This window comes from Protopterus annectens, chromosome 7.part0, assembly GCF_019279795.1.
Source record: "Protopterus annectens isolate FY-2018-M chromosome 7.part0, PAN1.0, whole genome shotgun sequence".
Lineage (NCBI taxonomy): Eukaryota > Metazoa > Chordata > Ceratodontiformes > Protopteridae > Protopterus > Protopterus annectens.
In genome coordinates this window covers 1,855,042,674-1,855,069,482 of record NC_056739.1, presented here as the reverse complement: position 1 = coordinate 1,855,069,482, position 26,809 = coordinate 1,855,042,674, and the positions used below count along the sequence as shown (strand labels likewise).

The following is a 26,809-nucleotide window of genomic DNA, read 5'->3' as shown; positions in this document are numbered from 1 at the left end:
CATCTGCATTTACAGTGAAATACTAATTATGCATTGATAGGTTTATAAGTAAGTACAAGGCTAGGTGGCCTTGTGGGCCATTTTCAGACTAGCCACCTTTCCTTTTGGTGCTCGAATTAAGCTATCCCATTTGGTGTTAGATCGACTGCATCCATCCCACACTAACCCTGCACTGCATCAGCTTTAGCACTGCTGCAGTCTTAATTGCCTAGTGATAAGATTTGGATTGTGTGGGCCATAACAATCAGTGGCAAATTCTTAAAAAAATGGGGATACTGGCTCACCTTATTGCCCTTCTTACCAAAAGGTATCTGTTAGAACTGAATATGGAATAACTGATTGCTTCAAGATTGGAATATCATCATGACTGCATATTTTCACCCTACTTATTTAATCTACATCCCAAACATATCATGCTTAGTGCTGGGTTAGATGAGTCAAATGCTGAAAACAAAATTGCCTAGAGAAATATTGACAACCTCAGATATCCAGGCAACACACCTGATAGCTGAAAGAGAGGACAAGTTGATGAAGATGAAAATAGAAAGCACAAAAGATTGTGGTTGTTTGGAGCATTGGGCCTAAGATTTTATCATCAAGCACTATCAATTACTGTCAGATAGATGGGGAATAAGTGGAGACTGAGCTTTTATTTTCCTGGAATGGCAACAGCTATGAAATTAAAATACTCTTGCTTCTTTTGAGAAAAGCTATGGTAAATTTGGATAAGGTGTTAAAAGACCTCATGTTGTCACCAAAGGTCCACATGGTAAAAACAGATTTTTTCCCAGAAATAACATATGACGGTGAAAGCTGGACTCTAAGTAAGATTCTGCACCAGAAAAACAATGTTTTTGAACTGTAGTGTTGGAGAAAACGCATGTCAATAAAACTCAGATACTTTGGACACAGAATGTAAAAACAGCAGACCCTTGAGAAAGCATTGATACTGACAAAGATTGATGGCAAATGAAAAAGAAGGCAGCAAATGCTAAGATGGACAGGCAGTATTACTGAAGTAAAGGATATGAAGTTACAACTTGAAGAAACTGTGGTGGACAAACAGGCCTGTGTGATAAAGTCTTTGAGGTCATGAAGAGTCAGTCTTGGCAGAACTATAACAAACATGACCAAGGTCAAAGATGGTATCCAGTTTGAATCCTTAATTTCAAACAAGTAGTAAATATGCATTGATCATATCAGCTGACCTGTGAGAATTTCCTTCCTGGGATAAGTGCAGGGAAATCCTCTCTGCTATTTTCATCTTTTTTTTTGTTTTTAAACACCTTTATTAAATTCACTGAATGCTTATTGTACAATGACATGGGTGTACATACAGTTACAAAATAGCAAACAAACCACTGACATCATGTTTCAATAGTTTCTTTTATTATATAGAATTCATTTAACAGTCATTCACTCCAGCATAAACTCCTCAAGTCCCACTTTTCCTTAGATGTCACTCCTCCTAAATATTATTCTACTTGAATTTCTCACACAAATTATGTTTATTTCTATGTAATGTGCTCTTTCCCTTTTCTAAATAACCTACTTTTAGTTCTTTTATTTCCATTATAATATTTAATACCTCAGATATAGATGGTTTAGATTCTGATTTCCATTTTGAAGTAATTTCTTTTTTTTGACAGCCATTGGCGTTATGCTTAGCATGACCTTAGTATGTCTAGGCAATTCAAGATTCTGTATCACAGCTCAAAATAATTATTTATTTATATTTATTTATTTATTTATTACATGTGTTTATTGGGAAAGTCCACTGGGCCTACATGAGCCTATTTTCAGTGGAGGCCCGGGAAGAAAAGCTCCACATTAATTACATACAAAAAAATGTTAACACACAAAACCAAAGTATGTCAAGAGATAGTAGTACAATCAATAAAACAAGAACTGCAGGGATATTGTTTATGATAATTGTGTAGGTATAGAAGTAAAAATAGAATAAATTCAAATAACACATAAGTATAATTGTAAATGCAGACATTTTTAGCAGAGGAGAGGTAGCTTCAGGGTGACAGTAGAAGGAGACAGATGGACAAAAGGATGGAAAACTCAAGCCAGAATGACAGTAGAAGGAGTACGTATAGTAGAGAAGAGGAGAGGAAATACCAGTAATTAAATAAAGTCAGGTTTTGAGGTTGTTTGTTGGGGTGCAGGTGCATAGCCAGTGAGAGGATTCTTTAAAGGAAGCAGGATTACTGATAGTCCTGAGTGAAGGAGGGAGATTATTCCATAGCTTAGAGACAGCAAAAGAATACAACATTTGGCCTGCTGAGACTTAGTTTTGTTGACAGTCGGTAACATTTTGTTTTCAGACCTGAGGTGTTAATTAGGATGGTACATGGTCAGTATGGAGGAGAGGGAAGGGCAGGTTGCTGGGTGGTAGATACGTTTATGGGCCATAATTAGTTGTAGATAAGTGAGATAGTGAAGGGATTCGAGACAATTTAGTTGGCCAGAGAGGAACAGTGGTAGGTGGAAAATTTTGCATTGGTAACAAATTTAGCGACTTTATTGTAGCATGAGTCTAGTTTTGTTTTCAAGGAGTACTGTAGATCGGTGAGGATGGGTGTGCCATATAAAAGAGGTGGAAGCAGGAAAGATGAGCCAACGGCCTTTTTAGCAGAGAGGTTAATAAAATAATTATGCCTATAAAGAGCTCCTGGCTTTTGATGTTTTTTTGATGTTGCTGTAGATGTGAAGGTCAAAAGTTAGTTTATCATCAATAATGACACCAAGAAATTTGGTACTTGGGACAACTTCAATGATAGTGTTGTTTTAGGAACCAACAGAGAATAGGGATGACAACAGGGCTAGTTTTGTGGGGGTAGATATTAAGAGTTTTGTTTTATTGGGGTTAAGGGTGAGATGGTTCTGAGACATCCAGGTTTTGGTAGAAGTAAATGCTTCTTGGGTAAGTTGCTGTAGTGCAGTGACAGATTTAGAACAGGAGATAATAGTCGAGTCATCTGCATATTGGATAACAGTACTGTGGGTAAGAGTGGTGTGAAAGTTATTGACAAATATAGTGAATAAAAGGGGAACCAGTACTGAACCCTTGGGTACACCTGTGTTTGTATTGATGAAAGGGAAAGAAGACTGCTGTGATATAGTAGATTGTCGCCTATTCCTAAGGTAGTTATTAAACCATTGTAGGGTAGGGGGATCTAGGCCAAGGTTGGAGAGCTTAGTAAGCAGAAGAGAGTGGGATACTGTGTTGAATGCTTTTGATAGATCAAGAAAGAGTGCAGAGACTATGGAGCAACATCTCGGGCTCTGTTTACTGTATCTAAGAAGGCAATGAGGGCAATGTTAGTGCTATGTCCTGGCCTAAAGTTATGTTGAGTGGGGGAAAGGATTTGCTCTTTTACCAGATTACTAAGGAACTGCATATGGATGTACTTCTCTAGTATTTTGGAGACGAGGGAAAGAATGGCAATTGGATGGAAGTTTGAGATGTCAGAGTTGTTGCCGCCTTTATGAAGTGGGAAAACAAATGTTTTTTTCCAGATATCAGATATGCATGATTCCTGAATGGACATATTGAGGAGAATGCTGATGGGGTATGCAATGGAGGAGGCTGATAGTTGTAAGTATTCTGCAGGTAAGTTATTCGGGGCATTGGTACAGGATTTTAGTTTATAAAGGAGTTTTTGAATAGTGGAGGTGGGTATAGGTGAGATTGAGAAAGTAGGTAGTGGATTTTAAGGGGAATGTACTAATGGTGGTACTAGTGGATCTGTGTTGATGGGTGGGAAGGTGGTAGTAAGTTTAGCGATGGTGTCAATAAAGTATGTGTTAAAGAGTGAGGTTAACTCAGAGGGTGTTGGGTTTGGGCATGGATTATTGTTGGTTCCTGGATGGATAATGGAGTAGATTGCTCCCCAGAATTTCTTGGGGTTTTGTTTATATTGGTTTTGGATAGTTCGGAAGTATTCTTTTTTGTTTTTGACAAGTAAACATTTAGCCTGATTGCGAAGTTGCTTATATTGCACGAGGTTGGAAAGAGTTTTGTTTTTCTGCCAAGCTTTCCAGGCTTTGTCCCTAGAGGATATAATTTGCTTTGTGGACATGGCAAGCCAGCTGGCATGTTTTGCCTTGATTCTTTTAGCCAGAGAGAGGCAAGACTATTTAGGATCCTAAGAAATGTAGAATTACAGAATTCTACAGCTTCATTAAGTGGGAGAAATTTTAGCTGACTCCAGTTAGTGTTTTGCAAGATGTCATTGAGGGTATTTGGGGAGAAGTGGGATAGATCTCTAGTAAATCAGTATTGGTGTATGTTTGGTATAGAGGTGGGCTTACGTATTATGAATGCTGGAGAGTGATCACTGATACTATTTGGGAGTCTGCCGGAGGAGGAGACTTTATCTGGGTCGAAAACCATGATCCAATGCAAGATAGAACCTTTGTTATTCTTATTGTCGGGTCTGGTTATATCAGAAATTAGCTGAGTATGAATGTGAAGGTTGATATTGGTAGAAAGGTTGTTATTGGAGACATCTAGCCAGTTAATATTAACGTCGCCTAGGATGATAGCTTCATTTTTTTATGTTGTTGGTTGCCCAGGCAAGAATTTCTATGTTGGTTGCCCAGGCAAAAATTTCTTCTAGAATAGGAGTATTATTGCCTGGAGGAATGTATATGACTATGATACAAAGACCTTTGCAATCATTGAGTTTTAAGAAGTTGACTAGTAGCTCTGCTGTAGGAAAGAGGGGAATAGGTTTAGAATATGGAATTACTGTGAAGTTGCTTGGATATAATAAGGCGATGCCTCCACCTTTTTTTATGAAGTCTGCCAGTTTTAAGGCAGGAATATTTAGGGGGTAGAAATTCAGAATCTTTGTTATATGGTTTTAGCCAAGTTTCAGTGATGGCAGTAAAGTCAGGTTTATGTTGACTCAGCCATGCGTGCAGTTGAGGAATTTGGTTTTTTTTTATGCTTTGGAGATTAATTGTGGTAAGATTTAGGGATTTTTTTGGAGATAGGAGAATTATGAGAGGGAGAAGAAAGACCAGGGTTAGGTTGTATGTCACCACACAGGACTAGATTATAGAGAACAGGGAGAGAAGTAGGTGGAGGCTTATTTTTTGGGTGTTGAAAATATTTGTGGACATAGTTGCAAGAAAGGCTATGTTGTGGAGACAGGATGACCAGTGTCTTTTGTAAAATGAAATCAGTTGCATATAGACTAGAGCAGATTGCAAAGTAGCAGTGGGAAGGGTGTGAATGTGGGATGTTGTTGTAGAGGTGGGTGTGGGAGGTAAATAGATTGAGTAAAGCAAGGATAGACTTAGTAGGAGAGAAAAGTAAACAGTAGATAAGAGAAGAAAGATGTGGAATATAAGAGGCATAATTGTGAAGTATAGAATATTAGTAGGACAGGATGAGTAATGTGGAGAAAAGTGAGGATAGGGAAGTATTGGTAGGAGTGTAGGAGTGTAGAGATAAAGTAGGAAGTATGGGAGTATAAAGATTAAGAAGGGATAACAGGGATATGGATGAGGGTAGCTGTAAGGGGTGGGAGGTAGATGTAAGGGGAGGGTGTGGAGGTAGGAAGTGAGGTGAGTGGCAGTAGAAGGAGTAGCAAAAAGTAAGAGGTGGAGTATAAGTTGGTAATTAGGTGGGTTGCAGGAGTGATAGTTGGTGAGGTAAGTGGAAGAAGGGCGGAGGAGGAGGTCTGTGATTGAAGGATGGGATGCTGGGTGGGACAAGGTTAGCTAAAAGTGTAATTGATATTGGGTTGGGTGGGAATGGGGGTAGGGTAGGGGAGTGGAGTGAGCCTGAGCACAGCTTGGGCAAACAGAGCGGGTTAGCCAAGCTTAAAAAGGCAAGAGTGCAGAAAGAAAAACAATTATGTACTGCACTGGAATAATTGCTAGCAGGTAAGCTGGACCTTGTTTGAAGGAAAAAGCAATTTCTAAAGGGGAGAACTGAATGTGGGAGAAACTACACTCCCGCATTCACAATAGCACAAGTAAGGGCACACTACACTGGTAAAAGATAGTTATATAAACAGGAGGAGGTTGGTTGTAGTCTTACCTTTTTAGTTTTTTTTCTATTTTATTTTTTTTTTTTTGAATTTTTCAATGTACAGAAAAAACAAAGACAGAACAACAAGAACAATGTACTAATACACTGGGTACAGAATTATCAGTGAACAGTATCTATACACCAACATAAAACATCAGTATTTACAGCTGTACAGAAGTGTCATCAACTATTATAGTACATCCATTCAACGAGCTTACCCTATTGTGATTAAATTTTGTCACTACATATCTGTAGGTGTGTTGAAGGTGTATCTTTGTGCAAAATGCCTGTGTCTTTATGATAATGCAGGTGGATTAAGCTAGCAGTATATTAAATATCTGTTCCCATGTTTTTAGTTTCTTAACACTGTTATTTTTCACATCAGTTACCCATTTATGAGCTACCATGTGTTTGCCATCTTTTTGAATTCGGCCCAATTGATATTCAGTCTGTCTCCCCATTTGGATACTATGTACAGTTTTATTAATAGGAATAATGTGATATGTATGGTCACTTGACTATGCAATATTCTGGAGGGGGGGTGTGAAATAGTCTGTGTTCCCATGTAAGAGTTGCTTTTTCATAGCCTTGTTTTTGTAGTTGGATTTTTAATGCATTCCATAGTTTAAATACACATTTGCAGCTCTAACACATATGAGTTAGATCTGCTTCCCGTGATCTATAATATGGACAGTTTGGTGAATTAGAAGAGTTAATTTTGTGTAGTACTAAGGGGATAATATATGCATTGTTGTTAGTCATGAGTTGTGTGTAAGTTAACTTTTTCAGTGGTAATGCTTTATGTGTTAAGGTCAAAGCTTGATTTAATTGTTGTTCAGTTATTGATGAGTTACTTTTAAACCAATAGTTAGAGATAAGCATATTTTCTTGGAATTTGATATTAGATATATATTGTTTTTTTTTTTTTTTTTGGATAGCATCTTGTTCCATAGAGTTTAAAATTATTTATAGCCACCTTGTTTCATTTAGTGCTTTATAGGTGTTTGGAACATACTTCTCTAATTTGACTCAAGATAATTGTGTACGATTTTGATAAATTAAGTTGAGATCTCAGATCTGTAATTGTATAGTTGTGGTAAGGGTAGAGAGCTCGAATTCTCAAGTCTTTAAATAAAGGGTAGTTGTTGAGATTTATCATTGAGTTATTAATTTTTAAGTTTGGGTTTTTATGGATTGATTGAAGTATGTCCATTGCTGGCCCAAGAGCAAGGGAAATTAATAACTTTTGAAGTATGATAATGAAGTGTTTTACAGAGTCAACAAGCGTATAAGCTGTTATATCCTTTTTGGTTAGAAAAGGAAGAGCTCTAGGATTAATTATTAGAGATTTGATATAGCTATGATATATTTTCAGCCAAATAGGAGACCATTTGTTGGTTGAAGGGGCAAATTCTGTTATCTTTATTATTCTACTACTATTGATAATGGTATAATATAGTTTAAAATCTGGTAAATTTAAACCCCCTTTTAGTTTTGGTAGAGATAGTTTTTGGTATGATACTCTTGTTTTTTTTTTAGGTTATCAAATGAACTTGGCCAAAAATGTGTGTATTCGTTTGAAGAATTTGTTATGCATTAACACTTGTGTATTTATCAATGCATAAATAATGGGAAGAATATTCATTGTGATTATCGAGACTTTGGATATGAATGGTATTTTGAGACTGTTCCATCTGTTGCAGTCTAGCATTATCATATTCCATTTGTTCAGTATATTATTTTGATAAACATCTTTTTTTTTGGAAAAATGTAATCCTGAGATATTTGGTTGAGTCTTTTATTTTAATTATGTCTAAAATGGGAATAATGATAACAGTTTGGGAGGACTTAAAGGGGAAATATTGTTTTTTTAAGTGAAGTTTATAATTAGATATACTTGAGAAATATTCAATTTTTTTTAGTAATTTGGGTATGTTAGAGCTACAGGTGGTGAAGTAAATGTTCAAATCATTGTCAAAAGCTGTGTAAACGATTTTAGAGTTAAAGAGAGGGTGTGGGTTATGATATATTTTCTATTTAATGTACAGGAAAAGTGGTCCAAAGTATAGATTGAATAAGAAGGGGGATAAAGGGCATCCTTGTCTCATCCCATTTTTAATCTTTATTCTGTTTGATAAAGTTTTGTTTATATATAGGTTAGTATAAGGGTTTTCATACAGTATTTTAATTATTTAAATAAATTTGTTAGGGAACCTGAAGTAGGGTAAGAATTGAAGTAAAAAAGTGATATTCACTCTATCAAATGCTTTATGGGTGTCAACCACCATTGTGTATATTGGGGTTTTCTTAATATCTGCAAAGGTTATCATGACTTCAAGATTTAAGGTGTTATCACAAGTCTGTCTGAATGGAGTAAAACCTGATTGTTCAGGAGAAATGATGTTACTTATAATGTTCTTTAATCTATTTTCTAGTATTGAAGTGAGAATCTTAACATCTATATTTAGTAATGAAATTGGTATGTAGCTACTAGGGTCTTTAGGATCTGATTGTTCTTTCAAAATAAGAATGTTTTTTTGAGGCATTAAAGTGTAAGTCATTTATTTTGTTGTTTATTATGTAGTTTAGTACCTGTTGTAATATTTTAGCAACTAGTGACGTGAAGCACTTGTAAAATTCTGGTGTGAGGCCATCTGGACCTGGAGCTTTATTTGTTTTGAAATTTTTAATTGTGTCAGTGATTTCATTTATTGATATTGGGTTTGTTAGGTTATTTTGTTGGTTAGTATCTAATTGCAGGAAAACTATATCTTGAAGGAAAAATTTCCCTGTCCATTTCTGAAGATGATAAAGATAGTTCTCCAAAAATCTGAGTATAAAGTTGTTCAAAGAGGTTTATTACTTGGTTATTTATATATGATTTGTTCTGGGTGTGGATTTGTGTAGAGTAGTTAGTCTCACTAAGGCCCTGGATGACATTTGAATAGTCCCTGCATTTTTGGCCAAGTTTCTGATTTCATTAAATGATAAGTTTCTTACCTCTTTTAGGTATAGTTCTTTTTTTGTTTTTCTTAGGAAGTCTTCGGTGTTTCTGTTAGGACCTGACATTAGTTCCAATTCTAATTGATTTATTTTTTCTTTTAATATAGATTCTTCCTGGAGAATAATTTTTTATAGTGTGTTGCTTTGTTAATCAAAAATCCTCTAATTTGAGCTTTTGTTGAAGCCCATTCAATGTCTAGTGGTAGTTGTGAATTCACTATATTTAAAGTTAGGGAGTTTAGTAGCATAGATATGCCTTCTATCATATCTTGTTTAGTTAAGAGATTGGAATTCAATGTCCAATTGTAGTCTCTATTACGTTGTTGTTGTTTATTCTCCCATTCAATGAGAAATGTGATTTTTGAGTGGTCGGAGAAGAATCTGGTATGTGTATGGGCTGTGACTTTCATGTTAAAGAATGTTTCAGAGTTTAGAAAGAAGTCAATCCTCGACTACATTTTGTGACATTCTGAATAGAAGGTGAAGTTTTCTGTTTTATTGTCTCTTCCAGTATATTTAAAGGGATAAAATAGTTTAAAATCTTGTTTCAGTTCCCTAATTGCTAGTGTGTCCTGTTTATTATATATTTTATTTGGGTTAGATCTATGAACTGCGGTGTTGGTGCTGCGGTAGCATTGTCGCCTCACAGTAAGACGCTGTCCGGTTCGATTCTCAGCTAGAGCATCTTCTGCGTGGAGACATGCATGAATGGGCATACCTTCGTTGAAGGTTGTGCATCAGGGCTGGTAACTTGGCATGTAAAAATCAATTATCAATCATTAGCGGACCGGAGTTCTGCTGTGGCGACCCCTAACCAGGAAAAGCCGAAAGACACAACAACATTTGGGTTAGATCTATCTTTAGCTGGATTTTGATAAGAATTCCAGTCCCACCAATAATTATAAAGTTATCTTTAAATTTTGTTAATAAAGTGTATAATGACATGATAAAGTGCTGCTGGTTATTGCATGGAGCATCGATATTTAGCACTAATACTGGTTTTGGAATGGCGGGGTTGGTATAGACTATATAAAACCATCTTCCCTCTTTAACTGTATCAGTTTTAATTATGTTGCCTTGAAACTCCTGTGCTATTTGTTTTTCCCTCTGAAGCTGTGATTTGTCTTATCCATTTTTTTATTTTCTATGGTTTTCCATTGTTCATTTGTAAGATGAGATTTTTGAATTAATATTATTTTGTCTTTGGTTTTAAATGTAAGATGCAAGAATAGATTTTTGTTTTTCAATTATAGGCCTTTAACATTCCATGATTCTAGTTCCCACATTTATCTTGGTAGTGTCCTTGATGTTGTAAAACATTTATGGATAGTGTGTGTATGGTTATTCAGGTACGCTCATTTTCCGTGTGTTTGATTATGGCATCTGCCTATTCCCATCCCAACCCAATGCCTAATCATTACTTCCCTGGACCAAGAATAGTGAGGGGAAAGAAAGACAATTTTAATGTAAGAATAATATTTTGCAATTGTATGTGTAAGGGAGTGTTCTTCATGCATTGTGATTTCCAAATGGTTCCCCTTGCAATCAATAATAACATCAATGTAGAGAAAGCCTAACATAACAGTTCTAAAAACAGCACTTCTTAATACTATAGTCTTTTCATCTGCAAGATACTTGTGAATACAATTATACAAAAACTGTCTACTACTACACTTATAAACAATACAACTTTTTGAACTTCAGTGTAACTATTTTTTGAGCATAAGCAGAAGGTTAAGGGAATCAAACTTTAATACTCTGGGATTTTAACGTGTTATTAAGTCAATACCATAACCTAATAGTCTTCTAACAAACTCTTTGCTATGACTCAATATTTGATTTCCTTTAGTTCATCAGATGTTTCTCTGTATTGAACACATTCAACATATTTAGTACCCAGAGATACATTAGCTATTAAATATTTAACATTTGTAGTGCTAGAAACAGTTTACATTACTTCTATTTTCATTGTTAGAACATATCCAGGACTAATATTTGAACAGTACATGCTTGCTGCTATATATGAATTAACATAAGACTACTGAAAGGTTAAATTATTGCTCCTGCTGGTAATTTGAGCTTTACACTATAAGACTTGTCCAGCAGTCTGACAGGTATAGTTTGAGCAGCTTTTGTCTTTTCAAAAGTACCCATTATTAACAGATTGTTAGTTAACCTCTCTCCCTGTTTGTTACATCTTTATAACCCAATCGTATTTAACAGAGCAGCCTCCTGATCAAGCTTCATTTATCACTGTAAGAAAGAGAGAAATAAAACAACACTTCTAAAGTTATGTTATCTGGGAGGTTTCTCAGCAATTAAGCCTACAATATGAGATACACAATTTAAAAATCTTTCTCTGATATTTGTAAAGTATTGCTAATTCAGGTACAGCAAAGCGTGTTTAAAAAAAAGTTTTATATATATATATATATATATATATATATATATGTGTGTGTGTGTGTGTGTGTGTATATATATATATATATATATATATATATATATATATATATATATATATATATATAATAATATATATTTGTTTATGTTTAGTAAATTACATTTCAAGCTTTCTAGCCAGTGTCAAATACTACTTTGCAGTCTTTCTTCCTAAACAGCAAAAGACTGTTAGATTTAATGTATTCTGCAAGTATTACAGAATAAACTTATTTAAACTGATTTTTGGTTCAGTATCTTATGGTGTTCAGAAAAGCTGGGAATCATGACCGAACATTCTAACTATTATAATCCGGTTGAAATCCTGCTTCTCCAGACCTCCAAAGCTTCATTTCTTCATATTAATGTTTGTGTTGTCAGACCTTGTTTTTTCCTGACGTTTATGGCCTCGGCTTACTTCATAGGGGAAGACAATTCATTGTGGAGTCCTAGGAGGTGGTAACCTATAAATCGGTCCACCCAGCAAACAAATGCCACATTTTCATTTCCTACTGCAGTATTTTAAGTTCCCTACTCGCCTCATGGTCGGCTGCAGCATTTTAGAGCCTAGAAAAGCAGGAGCCAGCTTAAATTGGAAGATCCCTGACTAAAGTGACTCCAAAACGGTCGGAAAAGCATCCCAAGCTCGTTTTACTGAGAATTTTTCTTCATTTGATTCTAGAGAGGGAATTTCTTTGAAAACTGTTTGGAAGGTTGATTTAGCCTCCTTTGGATTATCAACCTTGTATTTTCCATCATGAAATTGGAAAAGGAGTGAGTTTGGATATTTCATTTGGAATTTTATATCTTTCTCTATTATGTATTTGCAGAATGGTGAGAGCTGCTATCTTGCTTGTCTTATTTTAAATGGGAAGGTCATGTGCAAAGAAGATTTATTTTTTTCCAGGTAACAAACCCTTTCTTTTTTGCAGTAAATAAAATCTTTGATACATCCTAGTAGTTTAAAAGTTTGATGTATGCAGGTCTGGGTTTGTTTGTTGTTTGAGATTCTCTTAAAGCACGGTGAGCTCTTTCTATTATTTTCTGTTGTGAGTCTCCAGATTCCTCCAACAGCAGTTCTAGTATTTGTTTGATGGTCATTATCAGGTTATTGTGTGTAATAGTTTCAGGGATTCCTCTGATAATTAGATTATTTCTTCTAGAGTGTGCTTCAAGGTCTTTTAGCTTAGCTTGCATAGCTTGAATTTCTTTTTGATTGGAATCAGTTTTTTGTTGTACAGTGTCTATTTTTATTTCATTTTCCAGGATTTTAGATTCTGTTTTTTCCATTTTGGTCAAGATTTGGTTGAAGGATTCTCCAAATGTTTTAAATTGTAAGGAAAGTTCTTGAATTGCTTACTGTATAGGTAGTAATGCATCTTTTATGTCTTCTAGGTTGGCTGGATAATCAGCTTTATTTTTATTCTGAGCTTTTGAACTATTCAGTGGTTTTGTAGTCTTCTGTCTTTTAGGTGTTGTATCGGGTCTATATTATTTCTTCGACAGCTTAGGTTGTCAAATGCTTAATGATCGACACCTAAGCGTTGGAGTTTCAAAATTACGAATGGACATATACGCAAATTCTTTCCTCGGGAAAGAATTTGCTAGGCCATCCAGAAATAACCCCACGCACACACACACACACACACACACACACACACACACACACACACACACACACACACACACACACACACCGGGGGGCTATTACCCCCCCCCCACACACACACACACACACACACACACACACACACACACACACACACACACACACACACTGGGGGGCTATTACCCCCACACACCCCCTAACTAAATATACTAATTCCGAGATCACTCTACATTGGGGAAAGGGCAAATCCCTGATAATGGCCAAGTGCACTGAAAAAAAACAGGATTTTTTACCTGAACCTTGTCATTAAGGACTGTATGGAATTCATAGATGGAGTTACCCTAATGCTTCGGTACATGCAATTTCCTTTTCCTAAGGAAGGGTTTCACCTGAACCTTGTCATTAAGACCAGGGTGTTGATCAGCCCTGCATCTAATAATCCACTTCATTTCATTCCATACAGTCCTTAATGACAAGGTTCAGGTAAAACCCTTCCTTATGAAAAGGAATTTGTACGCACCTAGCACTAGGGCAATTCCATTAGTAAATTACATACAGTCCTTCAGCTGCATTTCATCCACCTTGATACTCGGATGACCAGTACTTGGATCATGGAGTACTAGGTCAGTTAGGTTGTAACCAGAATATTCAAATTTTCCACCCTTGTCATCTATGGATGAATAATAAGCTTTTAATCATATATAGTTTTGCTTTAACAGAGCGAGTTTATAAGGTGCTGTTCTAGTCACCATATATTGTATACTCTCGTATTTTTTATATATATTTTTTATATATATTTATATATTTGGAAATATGTTGCTGCTGCCTCATATGCACTGTCTGGGTGAATCACACTTGGCGCACAGGTCCGCTAGTCTTGATTTTCAGTAAAGGTGTCATAGCGAACTTCCTGTATGCAGCATGATCTGCTAAGCAGACTGGATTGTTTTTGTTCTTTTAACTTCGTATATTTATGATGTGATTATGACAGCCTTTACTAAATATTCAGCTTGGGATTTATGTCTAGTGTTTTCTTGACACTCGCCTGTGAAATACTGGATATGACCATGCTTTGATTAAGTTTTTAGTTTAAGCTTAAGTTGTTTACCATGACGTTTTTTAAATGTGAATATTTAATTGGACTCATCATTATTTTATACATGTTTATGCACTCGTTTTTAAGGATTATAGAGACATATATGCATTAAATTGAAGGGAAGGATGTATCGTTAGATAAAATGTCATCTATTATTGTTTACCAAGTTGTGAGTAAACGTACAACGATGTCATGTAGTAAATGGGTTCATCCATATGTTTTTGTGAGACAGAGACACATGTTTTTTAGGAAGGAAGGATGTGTCCTTAGTAATATGTTTTTAGTAAGAGTACGACTATGTGAGGTGATAAATAAATATCTTGATTCTTTTTAAGAATTTTTTAAGAATTTGTATAAAGTTTTAGAAAAAATATGGATTGTGTATTGTAAAGCCTCACTGACAGATTGACCAATAGGGTCGTACATGGAGGTATATAAATCGTAGATTGAACCATGTCAAATGTCTTAAAGTCTGATGAAGCCGAATGGCGAAAGCACTTACTACAAATAAAGGAATTCTCTCCACATTGCTCTTTAAAGCGTGGTGGTGTTCATATCTGAATAGATTGTGTTTTATGTGACTTGACATTGGGCCGCCGTTCACCAGCGTACCTTTTTATCTGATTTTACGTCCATTTTATTTCGCTGGTGGTTTGCTCTACGAACTGAAGTAGCTTTTGGATTTTGAGTTATAAGTATACACTTGCTGAATTTACAACAGTCGCTACTTAGTAATCTCTCTATACACACACACACAAACATATATATATAAATATATATATATATATATATATATATAAAGAGAGAGAGAGTTTGTTCAAATACAGGGGAAAATGATGGAAGTTAGTTTTTCACCATTGTGGAAGATCATACCTCAGAGACCAACTGATAATGATGAGTTCATATCTGTTATATCTGATATCAGGAGACTTCCTTAGTAAGTGACTCTTAAGAGAAATCCCAAATAGTAAAAAATAGCCTGTTGTGAGTTGGAGCAGGAGCAGAACAAAAGATGAAAGGTCAGAGAAGTGAATCCTGTAATATCAGGGTGCCAAATTAAACTTGGATCCTGAAATCATAGTCCAAGCTGGCGAAACTGTGAATTGATGAACATAGGATTTGACACAAAAGTCTGCAGTGGAGATATTTTTGAATGAATCCCTGTAAAATGCTACTGTTGCAGGCAAATCCACAGGAAGCATGGCTACTTTCAATGTGTAGTGTTCCTCCTAATAGGACAACACAACACAGCTTGCAATCTACTTGGAAGGGCTTGTGTAGCAACTGCCATCCCCCCTTCTCTGAAGCAAAGGAGATAAGCATCATTCTCTTCATGTTAAGTTGCTCTTGAATATACTCTATACTATTTACATATGTTGCTGAGCTCTGTTTTATATGCACTGAAGAAGGGATTATTCCCGGAAGCTCTGCTATTTTTATTTGGATTAAAAATACGTGAGTTTTTTTATTTCTGGTGTTGAGAGCTGTTTTTTTATTGTTCTTCTTTTCATATTAAACCCATGCTGCTAGTGCACATCCAGATAGTATAACCCTTTCCCCTGAAATCTTCCCATGTAAAGAAAACTGAAATGGAATGAATGGATAGATGTAACTCATTTCCAAGAGCATTGATCATATTGTGATGTTAATTATGGTCTGTGCTACAAGTTGTGTGGGTTTCCTTGCCCACTCAAGCTGATGGCATTTAACAGGCAGACCTCACTCAGTACTTTTGTCTAACTGTAACATCATCAGAGTACTTAATTTGTGGTTTTCACTGCCATGAGTAAGAACATTAAATATGAGGAAATTACTTTATGCAAGAAGTTGCATATCTTGCTCCACCAAAATATTTTCTTACATTCCAGGCTTTCTGTTTCTTAGAGTTAGGTAATTGTAATACATCCTGCTATCAGTCAGGAATATCACAATCAATTTACCTACTGGAGAAAGTGAAAATGACTTAAGTGCATCTTTGATACCAATTTCTTAGAGACATTCTCTCAGTGAAATTCAAGAAATAAGCTGTAACAGAATAAGAAGCTGAACCCATGAGACCCTTTGAACCAAGGTCATGGCCACCATGAAAAAGGGAAAGACAGGTCTGCCAATCATGAAATGCAAATCCTAAATAGGAAATCTTAGGAGATAGATGGAGATGTACAGCCTGTTTATAGAGCTGCAAATTATCCATTGCTAAGCCATATTCTTGACTTCCATAATGTCATGATGTGTGGAAATGACAAGAAAATGCATCTTGTCTACATAATTACTAATCTATTCATTTTGTTTTAATTTATTACCAGGAAAGTTTGTCTTGGTCATGAAAGACCCCATTTCATCAGAGATCTATGGAGAAAAGCTGAAAGATAGCATAATATAGAAGTAATGTATTAGCGCATATTAAGATAGTCCAAAGGAGGACTTACTATATACAGCAATGACATATGAGTTACAGCTATATATTATCACCCAAACTAGTACTTCCATTTCTATAACAGAATAGTTTTCAATAGTCTGTACATACAGTGATAGCAGTTATGGTATAATAAGCAGATTTAAGAACTTAGCATTGTACAACAATCTGTGTCATATAACTGTCTGAAATTCCCCAAGGTCATCTGTGGACTATATTCCTGCCAAATAAATCTCTACTGCTTTGCAGAATATCTGTGTCAAACAAAAGGCTTCTTAAAGGATTCATTTATTAGCTCACTAGAACACCCAACTGAAGATAGTGTCCTGTTTATTTATTTTATTTTATTTATTTTATATTTGTTAACCGGGCTAGTCTAGCTGGATACATATCCTTTTTCAGTAGAGGCCCAAGGAGAAAAGCTCCAACATAATGGTAAATCACAAGTTGAAGAAAAAAACAAGTTATAAAAAATACAGGTTATAAAAAATACAAGTTATAAAAAAGTATAAAAAAGTTGACGTGTTACATTTACAAGATTGGTAAAAAAATACATTTTATATGGAAGTACTGTGAGACAAAGATCGATCGGCTGGTAATACATAGCAGAGATATGTTATATACTAATAGTATATATACGAATTCAAGAGTCACCCGCTTATATTTGGGGTAAAGAGGATTTCAAGATCAGTAAATGGGAACAAGAATTAAGGGGATAGTGGTAAGGATGGATTTGATAAGAAAGTTAGATATGTTAGGTTAGTCAGGTTCAGGACATGGGCATAGCCATTGTGTCTTGAGATATTCTGTTCCAGGACACAAACCTGTGAGGCAGCCAGAAAATGTCCCCAGTCAAGTAACATTTTCTAACATAGTCTTAGAATTTTTTTTATATTACAAGGACCCTAAGATCTATCTTCTTGTCCAACAGGAGGAGTATTTTTCCTCCTGATCTAAATTTTGGAATGAGTTCTGGCATTACAAAAAATTAAGTAATGGTGTCTAATATTTTTTCCTGTCAGAACAGACACATAGCGCACACAGTCAGCTGTCCCTTTTCCTGCTGAATCAAGCAGATGTGATGGAGAATATTGTCTTCATAACAGAGAGCATGTAGATATCCACAATGCTTTTACCAGACTGGATTCTCTACATCTCTGTTTTAGAGGTACCATCATTGCATTAACTTCCCTGGGAATGTGAACAGTCATACTGTCATAAGGATAATTTATTTATTTATTTTACATTTGTTGACCGGGCTACTCTAACTGGATATATGTCCATTTTCAGTAAAGGCCCAGGGTGATAAGCTCCAAGGCAAAAACAAAAAATAACAAATAACAGTCATATATACAATGCATATTACAGGTTAACACAGAATTTTCAGTGAGGGCAAAAATCATAGCAGTGCAAAATACAGGTACAATACATCATACAGGTACAGTACATAATAAAAAAAGGAAGGCAGGTTATTGTATAATAATATTAATAAAGAGTTCTCTCAATAATAAGTACCCACAGAGGTTGAAAATAATGTAATTTAGAGAGAGATCGGATTTATAGTTAATAAGGAAGGTATAACAGTTATTGAAAAGTATGGGGTAGGCAGAACCAAATTTGAAGAGATAGATGACTTGTCAGGTTTAGTGCAGGAGCATAACCAGTGTGATCTGAGTAAAAGTTTCAGGTTGTTTTTGAAGAGTGATAAAGAGGCAAGTGAGGAAAGGTCACTGGGGAGAAGATTCCAGGATTTTCCAACAGCATTAGAGAAGAAAGAATCCCCAGCCCTGTTGTTAGGTTTAGAGGTATATACAAGAAGTTTGTGTGATGAATGTAAGGACTTCAGATTTTTATAGGGGGTGATGAGGGTAGATAGAATAGGAGTGTTTGAAGGTTTATAAAGAGTCTTATGAGCAATGGTTAGTTGGTGGAATTTAATCGGGTTTTGTAGTTCTAGCCATCCTAGCTGCTTTATATTAACGCAATGGTGGGTTCTAAATGGGTTGCTTGTAGCAAATCTGGCAATGTTATTGTAGGACATTTCCAATTTGCTGAGGTTATTCTTAGATAGATTAGTAAAAATGGGTGAGGCATAGAGGAGTGTAGAGATTAGATGAGTGTGAGCTATAGTTGTTTTAGCTGTAGGTGTAAGGAAGGGTTTAATCCTATAGAGAGAGAAAAGTTTTTTGTTGACAGTTTTTATAGTATTGTTGGTATGGATGTCAAAGTTCAGAATGTGGTCAATGGTAATACCACATAGTTTGGTGGTTGGGTCTGGTGATATAATGGTACCACTGGTGGATGTAACAGAGAAATCAAAAGGAGAGGACTTGTGAGTAGGATTGAAGAGGAGGAGTTTAGTTTTTTGGGGTTCAAGAGAAGGCAACGCTGTGTAAACCATTGTTCAATTGTGTTAAATACCTTCTGGGTAAGAGAGTGAAGTTCAGAAGTAGATGTGGCTGAGCATATCAGTGTGGAGTCATCAGCAAATTGTATGCATGTGGCTTGGGGAATGGCTTGATGAAGGTCATTAATAAATATGGAGAAAAGGAGTGGTCCTAGTATGAACCCTTGAGGGACACTAAGGGTAATGGGTAGGTGGGTGGCTAGAGTGTTATGCCATAATACAGCCTGTTGTCTTTTATCTAGGTAGGACTGGAACCATTTTATGGAAAGTGCATCTAATGACAGGGATTTGAGTATGTATATGAGAATCCGGCAATTTACCATGTCAAATGCTTTTGACAGGTCAATAAATAGTGCAGAGGAAAGATTATTAAGGTTGCAGTTTTTTATTAATGCAATCAGTAAAGGAAAGGAGGGCAGTGGTAGTGCTGTGTGAAGGTCTGAAACCATGTTGACATCTGTAAAGTAAGTTATTTTGGATTAAGTGTTCGAGTAATTGCCTATGGATGCATTTCTCCATGATCTTAGCCAAAGGAGAAAGAAGGGCAATGGGGCGGTAGTTTGACAGTTCAGTGGAGTATCCACCTTTATGGAGGGGGGTAATATGGATAATATGGGAGACTTTCCATAAGGTAGGGATGTGACCTTCGCTAATAGTTCTATTGATCAGAATGGAAATTGGGTAGGCAATAGCCTTAAGTTCGCTCAGGAGAACCAAATAAGGGTATAGACCTAGTACCAAGAGAAGGTTGAAATAACAAGGCAGTTTATTGTGCAAAAACCCAAACGCTTGTATACATAATACATTTTCGAAAATCTTCATCAAAGGCAAACAGCAATACACCAAAATCCTCCACTTAAATAAATCTATCAGACCAAGCATGGACCAATGACTTCATTGAAACAATTAAATATTTAAGTAAATGATTCAATTGAAAAATATTTAAAAACACAAACACTGGTCTTTCACTCAGTATAAATAAGACAAAGGTTCCAAGAACCATATTGATGAATAAAAATAGATAAGTGATGTAATCTGTGTATGTATAACCATGAAAAAACAATAATAATAATTTTAATAAATCATTTAAAAATTGTATATATATACAGAAATATTTAAATATATAAAATTGATTTTTCTAAATCTGTAAACTAATACTGACCTCTAGTGGCAGATTATAATTTTGCACTCCTCAACTTTAAAACTGGCATTATAGAAATTGTATCATTAAGGCCATGAATCCTAGTAGCTTCTAGTATGATCTGCCAATATACAGATTTGCCTTAGCAGTCTGTAGGATACCAAGTATAGTGACAGGCCTTTGAGTCTGTCAATGCAGAACATGTTGTTTAGGCCTTGTACCCTTTTAGTAGGGTATCTCTGTGGGTGTTCCAGTTGTTGCATGTATCTAGACAGATGCATGTCAAAGAGGATATTAAATTCAATAAGTGACCTAATGAGAGCTGAGTAAAGAGGGACAACAGCATCCTTAAATCTAGACACAATCCCTTTGTTTATAAGCTGTGCATCACAGAAGGACTTTCTTAAAACAAAGGACACATGTTGGTCAAAAGTTAGTTTAATGTCCACATAAGTTCCCAAATCCTGAACAACTGGGTCAACTATTGGGAGTTTATTGTCAATATGGTAGTTCCTTGGTGTAGATGACTTCCCAAAGGATACAATAATGTATTCTTTGGCATTTTGATTTAGTCCATGATTTTGGAACCAGTTATTAATTTGGAACAAGCTTTCATGCAAGATGGCTAAGTCATTTGGGGATTCAGTGACTGCTCCTAGCTTGCATTCATCTGCAAACTTAGTCAACCAGAGCCTTTTGGTACTGGCTTTTACTTCAGGAAAGTAGATGCCAAACAGTAGAGGTCCCAGCACTAAACCCTGGAGGACTTCACTGGTGACTGTTCTATTTGTGGAGGTAACTTCCCCTATTTTGGTTTCCTGCATCCTGCATCCTGAAATCCAGTGGGTAACATAGGGGGTTATCTCCAGTTTATTTAACTTTTCTACTATGTCTGAGTGAGATGTGTCACCACATGTATCACCTCTTTCCACAAGTCTACAAGCATGTGATGTGAGGGTACCCAAATATAGCAGAAGGAAGTCTCGTCTCAGCTCCAACCACACGCTGCTCAGTGACAACAATACAGTCACAGACTAAAGACAGTTGATGCTGTGCCCCCTCTCCTAGGAAGACAACCATTCCTAGAACATGGAGGAGGTGAAGTGAGGTGGCCTTCCCAACACAGAAGCAAGTCATCCATCATTAGGACCCATGACAGCTTCACTTGCATGGCCAGGAGCTGTAACAGATTCTCCTGTCAGAAAAACAGACCCACACTGAGACTTATCATAAACATCAATTTTACAAAGCCCTATGACAGAGATATTTCACTAAAAGTAGATCAGTGAGCACATAGCAACCCTGCAACAAATGACTCAACAAAATCTGCAGCAGGGGTCTATATTAGAACACTGAACGTTCAAAATTTCAAGTGTTCTAATATCAACCCGTTTTCAGCAAACATCGAAAATATCGAAGAAACAGAAAACTTTATTTTTTCCTAGGGAAAGAATTTGGTTGTCTGTTTTTGTTGCTTTGGTATTTTCAGCGCTGTGGTGGAAAGTTACGGGTCAGGTTCAGATAAGTGTGCGATTGTGTGGATGTGAGGGTTAGGGTGGGTTAGGTGAATTAAGGTTAGGGCGTGGGTGAGGTGACTGTGCGATAGTGACGGACCTTAGGGTTAGGGTTTGGGTTAAGGTAAGTGGATAGTTAGTGGTGTATGTATAGTTTAGTGTAGGGTTAGGTGTAAGAGTTTAGGTGTATGTGTGTGGATTGCTGTTTGTTTGGTGTGCTTGTGTTGTGTGTATGTGTTTTGGAACAGCAAATTTTTTCCCTAGTGTTCTGTATGTTCGATGTTTTAAATTTTTGATTCATAGGGTTCGATATTAGAACAATCGAAATTTTGAATGTTCAGTGTTCTAATATAGACCTTGCAGCAGCACCCTCATCTTCTGTCTTCTTAATGGCAACACAAAGATCATGGATGACATGAAGCCCAAAAACCACACGATGGTCAGTCATGGCTCTTGTGCTGCATTTGCACCCAGGGTACAAACTGCATGCTTTCTTTGGACTTCCCTGTGTGCAGGAAGGACCAAGAAAGAAGAGTATCCATCTCTTTCCCATTAAAGTCAGTTCTTTGTATAAGATTCAGAGAGGACTTCCCCAGCAGATGAAGAAACCAAGGCTTCCAAACATGGGAGTGGCCAAGTTAGAGAAACTGCCGCATAGTTCTTTGACTGAGCCAGCAGAAGGTAGTTGTCCAGATTGAAGGACACATGAAGGTCATTCTCCTTCAAGCCATTACATCACAATAGTTATCCTCTTGGTAAACATTCTGCACACAGAATCAGTGCACTTGACAGCTCTTTTAACTAAAAGCAGTGGCCACCTTGACTGAACCAAAACAATCCCCAGTGCTGACCCCAGACACTGATGTACTACTACTTATGTGCCTTTCGGTAGAGACACATCTATAACCTTCCATTTTGGATATGCTCATTGAAATTTCTGTGGTCTATGTTGAGATAGAATCTCCTCTCCACGGCGAACCCAAGAAGATGCTGGTGTAGAATCCATGGCCTTAGTCTGAAGGACAAATTCTGCAACTAATCTAAGAAGTACACCATTTTGTCTGTCCTTAAAGCTGGTGCAAACATGATTTAATCTCTAAGTAGAGCCTTTCTTGAATACTGGTTTAATAGTTCTAATACATGCCATTGCATGATATTGTCAGAAACAAACCGGCCTGATTTTTATGCTCCTCTATTCCAGGGCAAATGCCGTATGCCATACCAAGCCATCTGTCATCAGTAATAGTTAACACTGCAACTACTGGCCAATAGAGTGGCCCTCTTTTCTGAACTGAATTGACAGTTGGGATGAGGGTCTTGTTTCTAGAAGTCTGGATAAGCCTAGTAGAAGGGCACAGGAAGCATCATGACAACTGACATTTTCACTTTTGACTATACTCCACAAACTCCTGGTAAAGCTTCCTAAAGAAGATATCCACATCTCCAAATGGAGGCATCTGGGATGAACTCTGTTAGTTCATCCTTAAAAAGGAAAATCTTTGCCACACCATCTTACATAAACATATAAGTAAACCTGCTGCCATAAACTCAGTATCAGCACAGACTTTATGCAACTACATAAAAGCTTACTATTAGGGATCTGATAAGGGCCTTAATGATCAATTCTGTAACCCTAGAATCAAAGAAGTCTGCACCCTCTTTCAATCCTAATCTGTTATAAAAATGAGACTGATAGATGAGGTAAATGAGCCAAAATGTGACTCATCTACCTTCTGTGCCCAGATGCCTTACACTGCATTTGTATTGCAGGATGTGATACAGCCTCTAGAACGTATTCTAGCCAAAGAAAGCACATAATAATTTACTCTAAGATGCTTGGAAAAGATCTCATTGCTGGTAATCAACATAAAATATCTGCCTTCCTATGGGTAGGGAAACTAGAATCCAGATGTTTTTAGGCTACTAAAAAAGTATCCTTGAGCAAAACCAATAATAGAGATGAGAAGGTATTGGAACCACTACAGAAGTCTCTAATATGGCTGCATATTGATTACTACAGGTATGTTTATATTTAGAACTTAACATCTTTAAAGAAGTTAGAGCAAATCCAAGGAACATATACCAGAAGGATAACCAAAGTATTCTACCTGCACTATAAGCAAAGACTGAACTCTTTAAATCTGTATAAATTTCACTACAGGTTACTTAGGAGGGATGTGACTATGACATATAAACATTTTACCAATGAATTATTGGCATTGGAGTATCATTTATGTCTCAGTATCTGGAAACAAGTATAACTTCTTTGTTGAAATATTTAAGATTTAAGTTAAATAATAGGAGTTTTATGAAATGCTGGCAAATCTTATTGTAAGACAGTCACCAATGTTGTCCACCTTTAAGGTCCAGCAGAATAAAAGGTTTGCAGTCAAGTGTATGACTTATGTTATTCTGGATAGAAACTCATAGGTAATGTCTTTAGGCTCTGAGTTTATCATAAAATGACATTTAACATTGACTATTGAACACTGAATCTCCATATGTGGGATTATCAAAGGCTATTTTCCTCCTTCCTCAAGTACTAAATTAAACATTTGTAGGAGAAGGTAGAAGATCCATAGTCCACTCGATAAAGGATGCCATGAGCCTTCAGGTGAAGGAGTGGTACAGGGAGCAAACGTTTCAATCTGCTTCTCTGATTCTAAGATAAAAGTCTTCTCAGACCTCTGAGTTCCCTTCTCAGAACAAAAAAGGAGGGGAAGCCCTCTTCCTCTTGTCTTCCATAAAACCTGGCTTGTTCTCAACAGACCTATATGTGGATGAGCATGCAATGAGTGACTATTCAAAACCAGGTTATAGGGAATTTGTCACTGAATAATGTATCTGTTATAATGAGCTAGCTTCAGAAAGATATATGGTACACAGTTCATTTAGAGAGTCCATTCTGTTTAGACTTCTTGGAGGTTAGACTACATCCTTAGTGTCTTAGTGTTATTTACTCACTATCCCTAAAAAACATGTACATCACAGCATTCACTGTTGATGGTTCTGTGACTTGACAGGCCTCTGCAGGTCTTGGTATGGAATCATCCTTCATTCCTTATCAAAGTCTGATATGAAATCATCCATGCGCCTTATGGGTGTGCTCCTATATTCATGAAAACATGTCTCACCAGATGTGAAATAGCTGTGTGTCAACCAGATTCTGGGCCTGAACTGCGAGACCTGGTGATCCAGGAGGACCCATTGTGCTCACCATGCTGATGTTAATGGAAGCCTGAGAAGAAAGTCTTTTAGTGCCACTAAGGATGACCCAGGAGGACTTAAGGGGCCATGTCATGAGTTCAGGCCAGTCACAGGCTACTAGACTACAGAAACGGCAGTGCTGATACCCCATGTTGCACTCCGCAAAGTTGCTGCTGGGGTGCACCTATTATGCCTGAAGTGGATAGCGTTGTCAATGGTCATCATCTTGCAAGATTGTATACTGGCCTCTAGCACCTTCTACTTCCTGGCTCTTTGTTGCTCTCCTAGAAAGTAAAGTATATGCTGATGCGGGCCTTACTTCATGCTCTGGCAGACATATGAACACTTTGATAGCTTATAGCTAGTATAAGAAGAAGATAATAAATGTGCAACATAGGAGCTGAGTTTGCAAGTGATTCCATGGTATATGCCAGCAGGAAGCCTCTGCACCCTAAACTGCCAGAATGAGAAATAAAAAGGCAGCAGAGCTGAGGATGATAGAAAGCTACTTTGGGTTAGACTCTCAATCTGGAGGACTTCTGGTATCAGATTCAGGGTATGTTCCTCTTCAGAAGACACTTATATAGATTTATTGTATCCGTTTGTGTGTGCGCGTGTGTAGATAGATAACACACTCACATGGCACAGCAAATTATGCTAGGAAAAGACAGTTTAGAGATAAGCTGAAAGCAGTCTAAAGTTCTGCTGCATAAAGTCAGAAGCACCAAAATGTTAGTATTGAAGCAAACATTATCTCACTTGGAAAAGGAAATTGTTCTAGAAAAAAAAAATAACACTTACACATATGGTCAGTGGTGCAGAGGTTGAGATAATTTTCTCAGAATATTGGAAGTCAAAAGCAAAACTCAAGCTTCTTTTCATGAACCACACCGTTACTAGTAGTTAACTCTGGCTTCAAAATCTGAAAAAAAAAGAGAAGAGAAGCCATGCCATTTAATCTCCAGAATAAATAAGTGACCTGGAATAAGCAAAGCAATATGTTTTGTTCAGAGTTTCCATGAAAGTTTCATGGGACATCTCATCTAACTACAGCTATTGCTTCTAGCCAGACATATATGATAAAATGTCATCTGCAACAGTAGGAGAACAAATGACAGCATTATCATCAACAAATATTTTAAACTATATGAATAACCAGCATATATGTGGATAAAATATAAAACAACATTAACATGTGCCAAATGTTAAAATGGACAAAGACTGACAAAGGATATCAATAATGAATATGTTAAGGAAATTTTTTTATTTATTTATTTATTCATTGCTTCATTAACTATAGACAACTGATCACAAAACGAGCTTTCTCAGACTCATCTTAGAGTTTACAAGAAATAAAAATAACCAAATACAAATTTTGTAAACAGAGTAGTCACATAACACATATTACAAGACAGAATACACCTGAATGTGCTACTTTTAGATGTAATGTAAATTTGTTTAAATGGATTGAATTTGAAATCAACTGGAATAGATTGGTAGTAAAGGTAACAGTCATTTTCTTAGTAATGCATCCCATTTAACTCCACATTCTGTGCCAGTAGCATTTTTAAAACCATGCATACTTCTATAGTCATATGTATGTCTTGTTGTGCTGTAGCATACCATATCAAACCATACTATAGTTTCAAGCAATATTGTTACCATATGCCTGACATCTTAGTTAATTTTTGTTTTTTTCCACATAATTATTTAACTTGTTTTTAAAAGTAAATAAAGATTTACATTTTCTAATGCCATATTGTACTGAGAACTATTGTCATATATCCCTAGCTATAGATATATAGATATAGATATATCTTTATCTGCATCTGTCTTTCTTTCTCTTTTTCTATATGGGTTGACTACAAGTTGTCAAATGGCAACTTGTCAAACCCAGAAAACTGCCAGCATGACTGATTGGAAAT

The 26,809-nt window shown here is 36.4% G+C and overlaps 1 long non-coding RNA gene across 3 annotated transcripts in view; it reads right to left on the bottom strand.

The window, feature by feature from the left end:
- The window catches only part of LOC122807252, a 1,461,171-nt gene that overhangs the window by 1,178,185 nt on the left and 256,177 nt on the right, over positions 1-26,809 (bottom strand). For all 3 annotated transcript variants that reach the window (XR_006365609.1, XR_006365610.1, XR_006365608.1), the window contains exon 3: positions 25,686-25,806. This is a non-coding gene — a long non-coding RNA (uncharacterized LOC122807252). The remainder of the gene's footprint in view (positions 1-25,685; positions 25,807-26,809) is intronic.